At 39.7% G+C, this 19,325-nt stretch overlaps 1 long non-coding RNA gene across 4 annotated transcripts in view; it reads left to right on the top strand.

Moving 5' to 3' along the window:
• Positions 1-19,325, top strand: part of LOC136165286 (uncharacterized) — a 195,954-nt gene that overhangs the window by 153,460 nt on the left and 23,169 nt on the right. For 3 of the 4 annotated variants that reach the window (XR_010662486.1, XR_010662488.1, XR_010662485.1), the window contains exons 5-6: positions 1,454-1,621; positions 4,578-4,707. This is a non-coding gene — a long non-coding RNA (uncharacterized lncRNA). The remainder of the gene's footprint in view (positions 1-1,453; positions 1,622-4,577; positions 4,708-19,325) is intronic. The other variant, XR_010662487.1, reaches the window with a different exon arrangement.

The following is a 19,325-nucleotide window of genomic DNA, read 5'->3' as shown; positions in this document are numbered from 1 at the left end:
GCCACCTGATGTGAAGAGCTGACTCATTGGAAAAGACCCTGATGCTGGGAAAGATTGAGGGCAGGAGGAAAAGGAGGCAACAGAGGACAAGATGGTGTACGGCATCATTGACTCAATGGACATGTGTTTGAGCAAACTTTGGGAGATGGTGAAGGATAGGAAGACCTGGCACGCTGCAGTCCGTAGGATCACGAAGACTTGGCTGTGATTAGAGACTGAACAGCAGCAAAGCCTTGTGAGAGCGCTACCCTTAAAGGTTAACTTTAGAGGAAACATTGAAGGGTTTAGAGTGTTGAAATCTCCTGTGACCATGCAAACATTTCAGGAACACTTTATAAGTCTTTTTTTTTTTTTTATCCTGGACTCTGGGTAGAGCCAAAACAACAAAGGTTTTCTCTCACTTCTTATTAGCATGTATTGAGTGTCTGTAATGAACAGGGTGTAGTGTGATATGTTAGGAACTGAGATTACCAGGACTGATCTCGAATCTTCCAAGGAAGGGAGGGGCAGAAAATCATCTGTGATGTGTGTAAAGCAGGAATAAGACCCTAGGGAGAGTTGGGGCTTGAGAAAATGGCTTGCCAAACCCTTCAGATTCATTTGTTCACCAATATTGTGCTGGCCAAACCAACCAGTCAGTGACACGATTTTTGATCCCATTTGCAACCTTTGACAGAGGGGCATGGGCTGAATGGTCAAGCAGCCAACTTCAATAAAATGTGGTGTGTGTTATAGTAAATGTAAGCATAATAAGCTGAACTGCTGGGGAAGCAGGGAAGATTCAATGGTTAGTTCTTCCGGGGGATATTGCCTGTGATCTCAGAAGAAAATGACACATGAGCTTTGTTTCTGTTTTGAAACTAATATTTATTGTGGCTGATGGTGTTTTCACTAGGCACACGTTGTCACACTTGATTAAAAGGCGGTTATTTGAGTGGTGGGAAGAAAACTTGGGTAAAAGGTGGGAGTTTTCAAGGTGTGGAGAGTGACAGTCTTGGAGGCATGTTGCCACAGTCTTTAATGTCATTTGAGGTAGCTCTCGGTCACTCAGCAGTCTCGGGAGGTTACTTGGGGACAGAGATTGAGAAATGTAATATGTAGTCAGAGAAACTATGTATCCAGTAAAAGGTTAAATTGCTATTAAAGATAAGCAGTGGTCTTGTCCATATCCAGAAAATGATATTGGGGAAATCAGGATTTCACTGAAGTTCAAACATTTGTAGAAAAGAGTAAGGGTATAAAGAAATTTTAGCATTTGATAAATAAAAGACCAAAAAATACAGTTATATTATCCCAAATTATAAGAATTTGTGTTCCCTATCCACTTTACTGTAAAGCTTCCTAATGTTCCTAGGAGTTTCCCCTAAACTTTCCTGGGGACTCCTGAGGGTCCCCAGGAGTATAAAAATGTTCATGAGCCATTTCTTACTATCTCTCATGATTTTCCTACTAGGGAAGCAGAAACTGATGCTCTCCTTGAGGATGAACACCATGATGGCCACTCTTTCTGGTCCTCCATTGCTACCATCAGTGGATCCAGATATCTACCATTGATAACTCTGTATTCATTCCTTCCATGGATGCCAGTTAATTTATTCCAGAAGCAATAGCTTCACAGGTGGTAAAGTACCTTTCGGTTCAGAGCCTCTCTGCCATGGCCCATGAAATACATTCATATTACCAAAATTAATTGTGCTAGTAGTAGTTGAATTTTCAGTGGTATATGTGGGGGCAACTAGTACTCTCTCCTCACCCATAGCTTTGATAACAGACACACTCATGCTTCCAAACTCCTCCTGTCTTCTATGTTGAGTTCCCTGCCAGGCTTCCTGTTGCTTTTAGTTAGAATCTGCAGGTGGTGCAGTGGTAAAGAATCTGCTTTCCAGTGTAAGAGATGGGAGCTTGATCCCTGGTTGGGAAGATCCCCTGGAGTAGGAAGTGGCAACCCAATCCAATACTTTTGCCTGGAAAACCCCGTGGACAGAGAAGCCTGGCAGGCTACAGTCCATGGGATGGCAAAGAGCTGGACACGACTGAGCACAAACACGCAGTCTGCCTTGGGCCTGCCCTTACCAGCTCAGTGGCTTCTTTGAATATGTTTGTCCATGGAAAGGTGTCATGGACTCATGGATTCAGCCCCCCTTTTCTCATAAATCTTACTTGTTCTTTATTCGTTTGTTTTCGCAAATTAATTACAAAGAAGATGGCAAGTTGCTAACCTGGCAGCACTGAACTGTGAAGTAAATTCATGTGAGTCTATTGGGAAAGGGGTGTTAAAGCTTCATGGGTGAGTGGAGTCTGAGCCTGGAGTGTGGTCTGTGCTGTCTGACACTAGAGGTGGAAAGAGAGGAGAGAAAGGGACTTGGAAAGAGCAGTCGGCAGGAAGTGGTGTGGCTTGGGAAGGAAGGGTCTGTGACCAGGATGACGAGATGTGATGGATACAGGCAACAGACTGGAGACGTATCCCTGTTGGGTGGTGATTATCCGTCATAAGAGAAGGGGACAGCGTTCACGAATGCATGCAGGATCACCCGAAATAAGAGGATAAGACTGACAGGAAAACAGGGAGGGCTCCTGAGTGATTTCCTTCCTGGTTTTCCCCAAGGTCAGTAATAATGTATGAACATTTTGAAACTATTTCTGTAAGTATTTTTAATGAGTGTAATTCGTAATTAGCTACATTTTAGAAATAAGTTTTAAAGAAATGGCAGTTTCCATGTGGTTTTTAAAAAACTATGCTATTAATCAGCTATGTTTGAATATATTACCTGTATTCTGAAGGGATGTTAGAAATTTTTCCCACACCCAAGTATTTTCTTCTGTAAGTGTACATTTTGTTTGTCTTGGGTCTTTAGAATTTTAAGTTTTTGGTAGGGGTTGATTAGCAAAGAAATTAATTACATCAGATTCTGGAATAAAGGGATTGAATATGATTACTACATCCACACTTGGTAAAATAGTGGACTTCAGAACCTATCCACTTGTGTTGTGGACAGGGAGATGGGAGGAGGAGTAGAGTATTAGCAGCAGAACAAGGTGCCCCAAAACATAGTTACGAACAACTGTTAAGATCACTACCACTCATGGGAGAGTTTCTCATCAGGTCTGCAGAACACAGCAACGGGGAATCCAATGTGTTCTTACATGGTAGGTCTTGGTCCAGGCAGGTGGAGAAGGGAAGAGCTGGCTCTAAGAAGGGAACTAGGGGTGCAAACATCAGAACCATAGTCCCTGAGAATGGCTGCTAAGGCATGAACAGGCCTTGAAGGATACCAAAGGAGAGATTCAGTGCATGACATAAGTGAAAAGAATCTTGATGATTACAACTGAATGATAAGGTCAGGGCTTGAAAGAACCATGAACTCAACTCATCTGTAAAGCTCTCCATCAATTTTAGAGGACTCTTCATCAAGTACAGGGGAACTAGAGTGCATTCCAGATCCTAAGCCTTGGGGTATTCCACTTTGCAGGACTGCAGTCACCGCTGCTTGACTGCACCCTCACACTGAAGACAGAGAACACACTCTTTTGTGTCTCTTCTCTCACTACATGATTGTGCAGCTGTAATAAAAAAAAAAAAAAAGATGAATTAGTATAATAATAAGTAATATTTGAATGCAAGACTATACTAAATGTTTAAGATACATTGCCTCATTTAATTCTTAAAGCCTAAAATCTTTTGCGAGCTTCCCAGGTGGCGCTAGTAGTAAAGTATCTGCCTGCAGTGTAGGAGACTTGGGTTTGATCCCTAGGTCGGGAAGATACCCTGGAGTAGGAAATGGCAACCCACTCCAGTATTCCTGCCTGGAAAATCACTGGACAGAGGAGCCCGGTGGGCTACAGCCCATGGGATTGCAAAGAGTTGTATACGACTGAGCACGCACACACACAAAACCATTAGGAAACTGAAATACAAGAACTGGGATTTGAGTCTTTCTTGAAGGCTCTTAGCACTTGAGATTTCTATATATATAAATACCCTGTGCACCCCCTGAAAAATAGGGAAACCAGTTTCTTACTCTACCCCCCTCACAATCGTGCAATTGTTGCTTGATATTTGACACTTTTGAGCGTTTCTTTCATGTTGATTTTTAACACATTAATAATTATTAAGAGGAATTTCCCTTGTATGGCTATGATTTTGAACACCTCCAGTGGGGAATGTTTGTGAGGGGGTAATACCACATCATAAATGACTATATAGCCATCTGCTTCTAATATTAATAGATCTTGGTTTAAATCTAGTTTTTCATCAATCAGGTTTGTATCCTCAGGAAAGATTCATCTAAGTCATATTTTCTTCATCTGTAAAGTGGGAATAATAAGTTGATACTTTGAGTATTAAACAAGGTCAGGTATAATATAAGAAGATATATGATTCCTGCTTTACACAGCTCTGAGTCTAGTGGAGGTGGATATACAGCAAACCAACAAAACTGAAGCAGAAATGAAAGTCACACATTTAAAATATATCAACAAATTACAATGTTTCTTAAAAAAAATAATGATTTGATATGATATGGAAAGGTTGCAAGGGATATAATTCTAATTGTTTTCCTATTTTATCTCAAATACAGTGGCAATTCTTTGAAGGCTTTTAAGAAAAAGCGTATCATGTAATTTTCACTTTGAATTGATCATTTTGGCTACTGTGTGGAACATGGATGGAGGGAGGAGTGCAAAAACAGGCAAAAGCAGGAAGGCCAGGTAAGTAATTTGAATGAAAAGAGAGATGTAAGTGAATTCAAGTAATATTTTGGAGGTTGGATTGATAGGATTTCATAACATAATAGATACAGGAGTTAAGGATGGGTGGTAAGATATTAAGGATAGCTCTTAGATTTCTGGCTATAGCAATTGAGGTTGGAAAGTCTAGTGATGGAGCAGATTCGGTGTGGGAGGAGGATGATCAAGAGTTCAGTTTTGGAGCTATTGAATTTTAGGAACATTTGAGATATTTAAGCATGTGTACAGAATAGGCAGTATACTATCATGTTTGAGGTCTGTACTGAACATATACATTCAGGAAGCACCAGAATTGTATATATGGTTTCAAAGCCAAGAGAAAGGATATGAGAAGGAGCATATAGGGAAGTAGGTGGAAAAATGAGCCTAAAGATAATCCAATATTAGAAAGTTCAGTTCAGTTCAGTCGCTCAGTTGTGTCTGACTCTGTGACCCCATGAATCGCAGCACGTCAGTCCTCACTGTCCATCACTAACTCCCAGAGTTTACTCAAGCTCATGTCCATTGAGTTGGTGATGCCATCCAACCATCTCATCCTCTGTCATTCCCTTCTCTTCCTGCCCTCAATCTTTCCCAGCATCAGGATCTTTTCAAATGAGTCAGCTCTTCCCATCAGCTGGCCAAAGTATTGGAGTTTCAGCTTCAACATCAGTCCTTCCAGTGAACACCCAGGACTGATCTCCTTTAGGATGGACTGGTTGGGTCTCCTTGCTGTCCAGTTCAGTTCAGTGCAGTTCAGTCGCTCAGTCGTGTCCGACTGTTTGCGACCCCATGAATCGCAGCATGCCAAGCCTCCCTGTCCATCACCAACTCCTGGAGTTTACTCAAACTCATGTCCATCGAGTGGCCAAAGTATTGGAGTTTCAGTTTCAGCATCAGTCCTTCCAATGAACACCCAGGACTGATCTCCTTTAGGATGGACTGGTTGGATCTCCTTGAAGTCCAAGGGACTCTCAAGAGTCTTATACAACACCACAGTTCAAAAACATCAATTTTTCGGTGCTCAGCTTTCTTCACAGTCCAACTTTCACATCTATACATGACCACTGGAAAACCATAGCCTTGACTAGATGGACCTTTGTTGGCAAAGTAATGTCTCTGCTTTTTAATATGCTATCTAGGTTGGTCATAACTTTCCTTCCAAGGAGTAAGCGTCTTTTAATTTCATGGCTGCAATCACCATCTGCAGTGATTTTGGAGCCCACAAAAGTAAAGTCAACCACAGTTTCCACTGTCTCCCCATCTATTTCCCATGAAATGATGGGACCAGATGCCATGATCTTAGTTTTCTGAATGTTGAGTTTTAAGCCAACATTTTCACTCTCCTCTTTCACTTTCATCAAGAGATTTTTTAGTTCCTCTTCACTTTCTGCCATAGGGTGGTGTCATCTGCATATCTGAGGTTATTGATATTGCCGGGAGGTTATTTCTCCTGGCAATCTTGATTCCAGCTTGTGCTTCCTCCAGCCCAGTGTTTCTCATGATGTACTCTGCATATAAGTTAAATAAGCAGGGTGACAATATACAGCCTTTTCCTATTTGGAACCAGTCCATTGTAACTGTTGCTTCCTGACCTGCATACAGATTTTTCAGGAGGCAGTTCAGGTGGTCTGGTAGGTGGAAAAATGAGCCTAAAGATAATCTAATATTAGAAAGTAGAGGAACTATTTTTTTTTAAGTTATGAGTGATAAAAATAGAAAGAAAATGAGGATTTATTGTCTGTATGGTGCAATTTTATACTTCAATAGAAAGTTTAAGTTTGTACCCTTTCTTACCTAGTTGTATCTTATTTGTCTAATAAGGTGAACATTTCTGGGTAGAGATTATGATTCTTCTTCCTCTGGTGCTTTATATTGTAACAGTCTAATAAATATTTTTGATTGATTTGAGAAAAGAGATAATAAAGATTCTAACTTACATCAGAATACTGAAAGTCACCTTACCTTTAATACCAAGTGCTTATAGTCTTTTAATAGACTATTATGAGGATTTTAGCCAATCTCTTTACAAGAGAGAAGGAAATTTTTCATAGCAAAACCATTTTCTTCCTTGTCTACTTAAATCAGATATCTTATTTGTTAGTAGATTAAGGCCATTCAATTGCAATAAAGACTCTAAATCATAGGTTGACAAAATAGGCAAGTATCTGATTATGTTACTGGACCTATTGAATGGCTAATCAAAACCGTAATCTTTACTTGATTACATTTAAGAGTGGTAACACTTCAGGTTTGTATCAGTTAATCATGAAATCAAAAATGTATTAAAATACTTCGTAGCCTTTATACCACCTGCCCACTAGTACAGTAATTACTGAAAGGCAAAAAGATGAGTATGGAGGAGGATTATTTCTAAGAGAATTTTAGTTTTAATACTTAGTTAAATTATGGCCAAATGATTGTTGAGCTAGAGATCTACAGGAAAAAATGACAAGAGGTTTAGTAGAAGATAACCACTGAGGTTTAAAAGTAAGAAATAGAGGTGACTGTGTCTGTCACCTGACTGTGGTGATGCTCTCCCCTCTGGTTTTTCACTTATTCTGGTTTTTCACTTGGGGAACTGGACATTCATGGAACAAGCCTTTTGACCAAAAACAAACCGAAACAAATAAACACAAAAAACAAATCCCCAAATCCCATTCTTTGGATAACATGTATTGTATTGCTCTGTGCTCTTTTATATAAACAAGGTGTGTATGTGTATTTTCCTTTGATTTCTAACATTATAGAAAAAACGTTGTTGTTGTTCATTCCCTAAGTGTGCCCAACTCTTTGTGACCCCATGGACTGCAGCATAACAGGCTTTCTGGTCCTTCACTGTCTCCCAGAGTTTGCTCAAACTCGTGTCCATTGAGTTGGTGATGCCATCCAACCATCTCATCCTCTGTCGTCCCCTTCTCCTCCTATCATCAATCTGTCCCATTATCAGGGTCTTTTCAAATGAGTCAGCTTCACATCAGGTGACCAAAGTATTGGAGCTTCAGCTTCAGCATCAGTCCTTCCAATGAATATTCAGGGTTGATTTCCTTTTGGATTGACTGGTTTGATCTCCTTGCTGTCCAATGAACTCTCAAGAGTTTTCTACACCACCACAATTCAAAAGCATCAATTCTTCAGTGCTCAGCTGTCTTTATGATCCAACTCTCACATCCATACATGACTACTGGAAACACCATAGCTTTGATTATACAGACCTTTGTTAGCAAAGTGATGTCTCTGCTTTTTAATAAGCTGCCTAGGTTTGTTATACCTTTTCTTCCAAGAAGCAAGCATCTTTTAATTTCGTGGTTGCAGCCTCTGTCTGCAGTGATTTTGGAGTCCAAGAAAATAAAATCTGTCACTGTTTCCTCTTTTTCCTCAACTGTTTACCATGAAGTGATGGGACCAGATGCCGTGATCTTAGTTTTTTCATCTGTTTGTTTGTTCTTTAGTTCTTCTAGGTCTTTGGTAACATTTCTTGCATCTTTTCCATTATTTTCCCAAGATCCTGGATCTTCTTTACTCATCATTATTCTGTATTATTTTTCTGGAAGGTTGCCTATCACCATTTAGTTGTTTTTCTGGGATTTTATTTCATCCTGATTTACTTTGCAGCTTTTGTTTCAGCTGCTGTGGGACTGGGGTTCTTTTTGCTTCTGCCTGCTCTCTGATGGTGGAGGCTAAGGGGCTTGTGTAAGCTTCCAATGGGAGGAGCTGGCAGTGAGAAAAACTGAGTCTTGCTCTGGTGGGCAAGTCCTTGCTCAGTAAATCTTTAATCCAATTATCTACTGATTGGTGGGGTTGCACTCCCTCCCTGGTAGCTGTTTGGCTGAGCCCTGGTGTCTACAGGCTTTGTGTGCTGTGTGTGTTAAGTCACTTCAGTTGTGCCCAACTCTGTGACCCTATGAATTGTAGCCCACAAGACTCCTCTGTCTATGGGATTCTCCAGGCCAGAATACTGGAGTGGGTTGCCATGCCCTCTTCAGGGAATCTGCAAGACCCAGGGATCAAACCCATGTCTCTCATGTCTCCTGCTTTGGCAGGCAAGTTCTTTGCCATTAGAACCACCTGGGGCACAGGCTTTATGGTAGGGTTAATATGCTAGTAAAATAATGCTCAAAATTCTCCAAGCCAGGCTTCAGCAATATGTGAACCGTGAACTTCCAGATGTTCAAGCTGGTTTTCGAAAAGGCAGAGGAACCAGAGATCAAATTGCCAACATCTGCTGGATCATTGAAAAAGCAGGAGAGTTCCAGAAAAACATCTGTCTCTGCTTTATTGACTATGCCAAAGCCTTTGACTGTGTGGATCACAATAAACTGTGGAAAATTCTGAAAGAGATGGGCATACCAGACCACCTGACCTGCCTCTTGAGAAACCTATTTGCAGGTCGGGAAGTAACAGTTAGAACTGGACATGGACCAACAGACTGGTTCCAAATAGGAAAAGGAGTATGTTAAGGCTGTATATTGTCACCATGTTTATTTAACTTATATGCAGAGTACATCATGAGAAATGCTGGGCTGGAAGAAGCACAAGCTGGAATGAAGATTGCTGGGAGAAATATCAATAACCTCAGATATGCAGATGACACCACCCTTATGGCAGAAAGTGAAGAAGAACTAAAGAGCCTCTTTAGTTTAGGAGAGTGAAAACATTGGCTTAAAGCTCAACATTCAGAAAACTAAGATCATGGCATCTGATCCCATCACTTCATGGCAAATAGATGGGGAAACAGTGGAAACAGTGACTGACTTTTTTTTTTAGGCTCCAAAAATCACTGCAAATAGTGATTGCAGCCATGAAATTAAATGACTCTTACTCCTTGGAAGGAAAGTTATGACCAACCTAGATAGCATATTAAAAAGCAGAGACATTACTTTGCCAACAAAGGTCCGTCTGGTCAAGGCTATGGTTTTTCCAGTGGTCATGTATGGATGTGAGAGTTGGACTGTGGAGAAAGCTGAGCACCGAAAAATTGATGCTTTTGAACTGTGGTGTTGGATAAGACTCTTGAGAGTCCCTTGGACTTCAAGGAGATCCAACCAGTCCATCCTAAAGATCAGTCCTGGGTGTTCATTGGAAGGACTGATGCTGAAGCTGAAATCCAAAACTTTGGCCACCTCATGCGAAGAGCTGACTCATTGGAAAAGTCCCTGATGCTGGGAGGGATTGGGGGCAGGAGGAGAAGGGGACGACAGAGGATGAGATGGCTGGATGGCATCAGCGACTCGATGGACATGAGTTTGAGTAAACTCTGGGAGTTTGTGATGGACAGGAAGGCCTGGCGTGCTGCAATTCATGGGGTTGGGAAGAGTTGAACACGACTGAGCGACTGAAATGAACTGAATAACGGCCTCCAAGAGGGCTTATGCCAAGGGGACCTTCCTGGACTGCTGCTGCCAAGGCCTCCATCCCTGTGGTGAGCCCCTGCCGACCCACACTCCACAGGAGGCCGTCCAACACTCACAGGTAGTTTTGGTGCAGCCTCCTGTGGGGTCACTGCTCCTTTCCTCTGTGATTTGGTGTGTGCAAGGTTTGTGTGTGCCCTCCAAGACTAGAGCCTGTGTTTCCCCCAGTCCTGTGGAAGTCCTATAATCAAACCCACTGGTGTTCAAGGTCAGATTCCCTGGGAATTCCCAGTCCCCTTGTCAGATCCCCAGGCTGAGAAATCTGATATGGGACTCAGAATCTTCACAATAGTGAGAGAACTTCTTTGGTATAAATTGTTCTCCAGTTGGTGGATCACCCACCCCCTGGGTATTGGATTTGATTTTATCATGATTGTGCCCCTCCTCACATTTCACTGCAGCTTTTTCTTTGTCTTTGGATGTGGAATATCATTTTTTTAGGTGCGTTCGAGTGTCCTCCTGTCAATGGTTGTTCAACAGCTAGTTGTGATTTTGGCGCTCTTACAGGAGATGAGTGTACATCCTTCTACTCTACCATCTTGAATTGGAAGTCAATCTTTAGTTTTTTGAATGTTGAATTTTAAACCAGCCTTTTCACTCTCCTCTTTCACCCTCATTAAGACACTCTTTAGTTCTTCTTCACTTTCTGCCATTAGAGTGCTATCATCTGCATATGTGAGGTTGTTGATATTTCTCCCAGCAGTCTTGATTCCAGATTGTGATACATCCAGCCCCGCATTTCACATGATGTGCTCTGCATATAAGTTAAGTAGTACTGCATATAGAAAAACTAGTCAATAGATAATGTGTTTCTTATTATTTACTCGTGTTTTAATGTAAAAATATAAAGCACATATGTCTTATAATTTTGTTTTCTAGATAATTATGGTTGCAGACAATATCAAAAAGTATAACATGAAACTAAAAGCCTTTATCTCCCAAGCCCAGCCTTTCTATTGCAGGCTTTTTTGAACAGTGCATATGTAGGTTTCAAAAGCGTATATGTATATATTCATTCATTCATTCATTCAACAAATACTATTGAGCGTTTATTATATGTTGGTATATACATAGTCACTCAGTCATAGTTAGTCACTCAGTCGTGTCCGACTCTTTGTGACCCCATGGACTGTAGGCCGCCAGGCTCCTCTGTCCATGAGATTCTCCAGGCAAGAATACTGGGGTGGGTAGCCATTCCCTTCTCCAGAGGATCTTCCCAACCCAGGGATTGAACCCAGGTCTCCTGCATTGCAAGCAGATTCTTTACCGTTTGAGCTATAGGGAAGACCTATTTATATGCATTATATATATAACATACATATGTGTCTGTGTATGTTATGTAGGTAGTACATGCATATATGCTGTGTAATATATTATCTCTATGTTATATAAAGATGTGTATATGTGTGTGTGTGCATTCCAAAAACTACTATAAATGATTTTCAGTTACTGAGGTTATCTATACACCAAAGATTTTCCTATGTAGATAAACTTATTCATTTTTCTCTATTTCAAATATTTTTTTTACTTCTTTCCTCCTTCCTTTCCATCCTTTCTTCCTTTATTTTCTTATTTGCAAATGATACATAATATAGTAGACATTGGTGTTTTTAATTTCCTAATTATGCCTTTTTCATCTTGTGTGATTTTTAAATATTTGTTTACAATAGTAATGACATCATAGTGGCTTTGGAGCCAGGATACCTGAGTTCAAGCCTCAGTTTAACAATTTACTAGCTGATGACCTTGAACAAGTTTTTTTCTGAGTCTTTGTAACTAGATTTTCTTGTCTATAAAATGGAGATAATAATAGTGCTGATCTCAGAGGAGTGTTGTGAAGAAAATGACTAGAATAGAGACAAATGCTCGGTACATCAATACATGTTAGCTAATGGTATTTTCCTTTCAGTCTCACTTTCTCAACATCTTTTTATGTTGTAGTTTGAAAAGATAAAATATGGGTATGAATTTATTAATTGGTGTAGTGAATCTTTGCTTCCTTTTTACCTGCTCTGCGTTTTTGCAGTTTGGAGAGTTCTACCTTAAAATGAAGTCAGTTGTGCTTATAAATTCGTCTAATCAGTACTTTGTCTAACCTAAAACCCCCTTGATAGAAACTTTCTTTTCATTAAGGTAACACTGGTTTATAACTCTATGTAAGCTTCATGAAAATAACATTATATTTCTAATTATTGTACACACTACTGCGTGCTCACCACCAAAAATTTAGTTTCCAGTCTGTCACCATGCAGTTGATATCCTTTCACTTCACTCTCCCTGCCCTTTCTGCCCTGGTAACCACCAGTCTGTTCTCTCTATCTATGGATTTGTTTTTGTTTGGTTCATTGATTCATTTTGTTTTTGCTTTTTGTATTCCATATGTGAATGAAATCATCTGACGTTTGTCTTTCTCTGCCTAAAGTCTTATTTCATTTAGCATAACACCCTCAAAGTCTGTTGATGTTGCAAATGGTGAGATTTCATCTTTTTATGACTGAGTAGTATTCCTATGTTTGTGTGTGTATGTTTAGGTATCAGATTTACTTTCCAGCACCATTTTATGTCTTATCCTTATTTTGCTTTCTTTTTTCTTACACATTTAATGTATATTATTTTAATAAAATATACATATCCTTATGAAGCAAATTTAATCAATTTTGAACAAAGCAGGGTTAATTACAGATTAATAAATAAAAACAAACAATTTAAAAAATAGGGATAGAGTGAATTAAGACAAGTGATTAGGTTATAAGTAACTTTTCAATTGGCAAGAGAATTTTATCATGATTCAAAAGCACCAAACACCCCATGGAAGATAACATCCTATGGGCAGAGAACTTTGTTAATCTGGAAAATACTTTTTCCTTTTGTTCATCTGTGGTTCAAATCTGTTCTGATATAAAGGTGGAGAGGAAGGAAAGGCAATGCCAAAGGAATAGATGAATGAATAGACAGATGGATAAATACATGGAAAGGAAGGAAAGGCAATGTCAAAGGAATAAATGAGTAACTAAACAAGGATCTTCAAGATAATTTTAGCTGCCCACTAGGTGGTCCTTGGTGCACTGTGAAATTGCTTGCATTCCCTGAAGACTAGCTGACATCAGAATTGGACATCTTAGAGAACTTTTTCCAAGTTGATAGAAAAGGCGTTATTGAAAAGATTTGTCAGAACCACATAATAGCTGAATCCCACCCCATTTGTGATCATATCTCATCACACTGGACTTTGGGTTTCTGAATTCTCATGGAGGTGACTTTCTCATGGTTATGTGAAGAACCTCATTGTTCACTTTTTAATTATCTACCCAAATACCACCTCCCGGAACAGGGAACAGGGGCCCAGTCTGACAGCTGCAGCTTGGGTGCATGCATGGGCAGTATGTTAGCCTCATAGCCTGTATAGGACAGAGGAGGCTGGAAATGAGGATTTAGAGCAGGCCTCAGGATAGTCTGTCTGCCTGAGCACAGATAGGTCAGTCCTTCAGGCCCTGAGGGAAGGCTTAGCCAGGCAGGTTGTAAATGGCCAGGGAGGTTTCTGCAGGGTTGTATTTCTTTGGGACTGGGAGGCAGATGACCTTTAGATTCCTGAGAAAGTTCCTAATAAATAGTATATTATGAGTATATGGTGCCAAATTCCCCTTTTCCTCCTAAGCACTCAACCAGACACTCCTCATTTACTGAACTCATAAAATGTTCACTAATGGATGGAACTAATTATCCCCTAGTTTCAGACCCAGGTTCTGGTGCCTCTAGTTTTCCTATTACAGATAGGATTGGGGCCAAATCATTATAGATGGAGCCAAGGTTTCTAGTTACATACTTGGGAGGTCAGGGAGTGTCTTTTTTTTCCCTTCTGAAAGGTACAAATCAATTTATATCTTAAAACCACACTTTACAATAGGTTTGTTTTAAAGTGCTACATAAAGTCATAACGTTTTCCTTACATTTTGTTTCCTCTGTTACAAACTCTGGTATGACACTTTGATATAATTAAGCAGTAGTATTGGTTCTGTAGTCTTGGGATCCCTAATGTAGAAAACCATTTCCTTCTATTTGTTCTTTGTTAAGGTTTTTGTTTTCTCCTATTTTAAAGTAGAAAAGAAGGAAAAATTGTCAAGGATATCAGCATTTAAGCACACCATTGCTCAAATTTTGAATTTTGACATGAGGTAGAATAGTGCCTCCAGGTAAGGGGGTGGGAGGTGAGAGCAGGAAGAGCAACAAAAACATAATCTGAATTACTTTGAATGCTTTTAAAGATATAGTATCCATTTTCTCTATTCCTTATGGTTTGGGAAGAAGTGAGGAAAAGAATGGTAGTGGTGAGCAAATACTTCTGGTTAGAAGCATTTGACACTTTGAGATAAGGTATGTGCTGATTTGCAAATATTGTTTGTGCTGGACCTCATTTGCATTCAGATGCATTCATGCTTCGCTGAGTATCACCGGGTGCGGGGCTCGGGGAGGAGGAGCAGTCCCTGCAGGCTGTGCTTCCCAGGCTCTGTGTCCACTGATTTCCACTTGGGTTTGATGAATGAGAGGTACTGACAAGAGATCAGAGGGAGCATAAAGGGGGAAAAGCCAGGGTATATCTGCCCTCCTCTCTGATTCAGGCAATGGCTGTCTCATTGTCTGAATCTCTTCTGTGGCTCTTATTCTCAATGGTTTCACTTTCCTCCAGATAATGCTGGCTGTTGGGCTTCAGTAAGCTTTCTCCTCTAGGCCCCCTGCTGCTAATCATCAAGCTGTCTCACCATCCCCTCTCTGTTTGTCTTTCAGCTCTTTCATGACCTGAGGAACCGATCCCCTGTATTAAGTTCCCTCTGTTTTCAATATTTAGCATCATTTTTAATTTTCCTGCTTCAAGCTGAATGATATGCCATTATAGCACTTACCTTCTGCGCAAAATAAAACTGAAAAGTGTAAGTAGGCCTTCTGTACTATAGTTAATATTCATTCAGTCACAAGATGGGGAAAACCAGCCAAAACTTCCTTAAGCAAAATCGTATATATAATGGATTGTAGGTTGGCTTGGAGGTCTCATGGCAAGACCTCACTGGAGTGAGTTCCTATCTGTTTGTTTTGTTCCCTCTGAATTGACATTATTTTCAGTCTTAGTCTCACTTGATCATAATACAAGTTTCAAAAGAAGAATTTACTTGTTCAACAACTACCAGCCTCCTGGAGGTGGTCACTCTTGATTGCTGGGTCAGCTCCCTTGGTTCTGCCGACTTCAGTGAAGTAGTCTCTGCCAGTCACAAGTTGCTCCACTTCCTGTCCAGCCTGTAGAGTCAAGCTCCATCCAGTCCTGGTCCAGTTATTCTGCTTATTCTTATTGACATCATCGGAGTGGTGTTGGTGCTTCTCTTTGAAGGTGTTGACAGAGCTTGTCATATGATGTGTGAAGTTCAAGCAGAGTCTTAGGGAATGAAAAGAACTGCAATTTTTAATGGTCACTAATGGCTTATAATGAACACATAACCTATCAGGCAGTGAAGTAAGTGAATAACTATTTGCTTTGAAATATAAATAGAGGCATTGGTAGTTATCAATCCCTAGTAGAAATCAAAGCCACCTTTAAACCTCAATGTAACATGAATTCACGAAAGGAAAGTCCACCTATCTAGAAGCAGAAAAACTAGGCAATAGGACTGATAACATTTTAGGGGGGCATTAAATAGTACTCTTCTTTTCCTTTTTTGAATTTTGAATAAATTTGTGTAAATAGGCAAAAGAGTCAGAAAGATAGAGAGTGAAATATCATTGTTATTATTGAAAAGACAGGAATGGCCTTTCCAAAACAGACACACTGAGGACTATTGCTTTATGCTCTTGAGTCCCCAAAATAGAGAATGAGATGGGCTTTCAGAACCTCTAGAAAGTAGGTCTTCGTCTTTCCGCTGTGTTGGTGTCCCCTGAAACAAGAACAGAGAAGAATGCCAGTTAATCCAGAGATAGGAGGAAGGCGAGCAGACCCAACTGCTTTTCAGTTTCACTAGTGCGGTATCAGCCTTCCATTTGGGATTGAATAGAGATTGCCAAGTGGGTCGTTGCTTTCCTTCCTGGGTTCAGGCTGCAATGCTGAGGTAGGAATGAAAAGATCCCTCTCCAAAACACCTGTGAAATGCTGTCATATTTTTTGATCTCAGAAAGTTTCACCATTGGATAAAAGCTTTATAAATATAACACATTAAAATGTGAAACATGTAGCAAATGATTCCTAAAAAGTCAACATAATGACTATCACTTAAGTGGGAATTCAATACCGAATCCTTAGTGGACTTAGCACAAAAATTACTCTGGATAATAGACCAAGCCATTAGTATTATTATCTGGTGATTGTAAGAAACACAAACAACTTTTTTTTTTGCAACCCTATTCTGGAAGCATGGTATATCAATCAAAAGAAATTATTTTCACATTAAATATTACTGTTATCCCACAGGGAGTTTAATGTGATTTTACATGACTAATGACACTGAAACCTATATTTATGAAATAGAGGGGCAAGGCTATTGGTTGGGTAAGTACAACAAAAACCAGAGAGGAAGAATCCTTAGGATTCTACTTTCTTCCACTGGGATAATGAACAGTGATTAAGTCATTACCCCTTAAACTAAGACATTTTAATTTCTTCTCAGAGATTTCTGAAATATGCTTTAATCCCTGGGAATGATTGCCATAAAATTAAAGATGTTGGGTGGAGAGGCAGAGTGTATTTTGCAGTGAACATGCCAAATTTTCAACATGGCTCAGATCCCATTGCTTATGAAACCTTATCTACATTTAAGAATAGCTCTAATTTGTGTTAGCCTTACTGTTGTTGGCAGTCTTTTTAGAATAACTTTTTATTTTGAAATAACCTCAAACAGAGAAATTTTTAAAATAAAAGAACTGCTATGTAACATTTACTCACATGCTTTGATTGTTAAGGATTTTGCTGCATTTGTCTTCTCTCTCTCTCTCCCCCTCTTCATATTTATTTATCTACACCTATATTTTTATTTATCTATGTAAATTTTTTGTGTGATTTGAAAGTTGTAAAATATGATGCCTCTTTATGCTAAATATTTTAGTGCACATTCCTTAAGAAAAAGAACACTGTCTTACATAACCATACAGAAATTATCAGAATTGGAAAATTCACCTTGATACAATATTGTTATCTATTCTGTGGATCTTATTCAAAATTTGGTAGTTGTTCAGCTACTGTCTTTTTATCATTAGCCTTTTCATTCTGACTCTTCCAGACTTTGGACAAGGTGCAGGTACAGAAAGCAAGAGGTACCGCTTAGTGAGACATCGATAACTTTTCTTTATTTGGATTGCTCGTTCTCATGTGTAAACATAAACTTTGGCCCGGAAAGTAAGTCTCCCTACACTTGCTTTCAGAGATGATTTCCTAGCATCTTTTCTAAGTTATAGCTAATGTTAAATAGCAGACCAAGACCTCCAGTTTCCTTAAAGACTTTCCGCCAATTTCTGATCTCCCGTGTGCATGGTCCTGCGAGTACTTCCCAGCAAACACTCCATCCTTATGTGAGGATTCTGCCATTATTCTTTTCTTATCTTGTCTGTCTCCCCAGTGGTATCAGCCCTTCAAGCTACAACATCTTACTGCCTTTGTTGGTCCTTGTCTTTTGTTGCTTCCTGTTGATGACCTTGAGAGATTTCACTGGGCTGTGTGATCTCATGGAATTTGGATGAAACCTGATGCTCTGGTGTCCTCTTAATTTTCTTTCCAACATACACTACGTTTCCACAGTCTTTTGTCTTCCCACTCAATCCTCCATCTTCTCCAAGGCACTGCTATCCCATTAGTAATCCAAGCCAGCCCTTTGGGCTCAGAGCTCCTGATTGACTCTGAAGCTTTCACCATCTAAACTTATCCTACCAGGATGAGGCTGGTCTGTTTCATCTTCTCAGGCCTGTGATGCTGATCACTGGGGACTAGCCTATGCCTCTGCACATTGTAGAAAATATATAAAAATTCATGCGTACACATACATAAACACTAACACATATACCTTGTGAATAGATTTAACTGAGCCTCTCATATTGCCGGGGATTCCCTTGTGGCTCAGCTAGTAAATCCACCTGCAATGCGGGAGACCTGGGTTCAATCCCTGGGTTGGGAAGATCCCTTGGAGAAGGGAATGGCTACCCACTCCAATATTCTGGCCTGGAAAAAAGAGTAGGACATGACTGAGCAACTTTCACTTCACTCATATTGCCAGAAGCAGAAACTTATCTTATTTTTCATGTGATGCAGGACATTGATTCAAGATCAGACAGCTGGTCTAATCTTGCAAATAGCCACCCCCAATCTCATGATATATATATATATATATATAGATAGATAGATAGATAGATAGATAATTAAGCTATCATTTGATGGCAAGATAGAGTGAGTCAGTTGCTAGCAGGACAGGCAGATTAGCTTGTGAGTCACAGAACTTGGAAAACTGAGTGCTCTTTGTTGAGTAAATGATAGAATAAAGAACACTTAAATATGCTAGAGCTAGCTCCAAGAAATTAGTTACAGCATCTTAAACAAAATGCCTGCCTGCAATTTTGGTAAGATTCTTCTGAATGACCCTTGTTGGGTTAGGGAAAGTCCAAGAGATAAACAGAGAGTTAAGCTTTCAACGTTCGCGAGAACACAAATTACAGCATTTTTTATTAAAGTCATATAATTATAACTATTAAAAAAACTAGATACATATTGACTACTAATTACCTACATTCACATAATGTTTAGAAAGGGATTTTTCAGTGAGTACTACAGCTTTGCCCAGATAAACACTCTCATTTCCATATACTTATTTTAAATTGCTACTTAAATGCCACTCAGTCTGGTTTTCTTCCTAGAAGTCAGAGGTCTCACCTGTCATTCTTTTTCTCCCCCCACTCAGGGTAACTTGTTATACTTTATTTCTTAGTTTTTTTTATTATATAATCTTCAGGTGTTCAGTATCATAATCTGTAGGTACTATGCAATGATCACCATCACAAATGTAATTTCCATCCGTCACTATACAATTGACTTCTTTACCCATTTCGCCTACCCCCAACCCTCATCCCCTCTGGTAACCACTAATCTGTTCCCTGTATCTATGAGTTTGTTATTGTTTCATTTTGTTTGTTCCATTGTTTCATTTCTTTGTTTTTATATTCCACCTATGA

This window comes from Muntiacus reevesi, chromosome 3 (genome assembly GCF_963930625.1).
Source record: "Muntiacus reevesi chromosome 3, mMunRee1.1, whole genome shotgun sequence".
Taxonomy (NCBI): Eukaryota; Metazoa; Chordata; class Mammalia; order Artiodactyla; family Cervidae; genus Muntiacus; species Muntiacus reevesi.
This window is presented reverse-complemented; position numbering and strand designations above follow the sequence as displayed.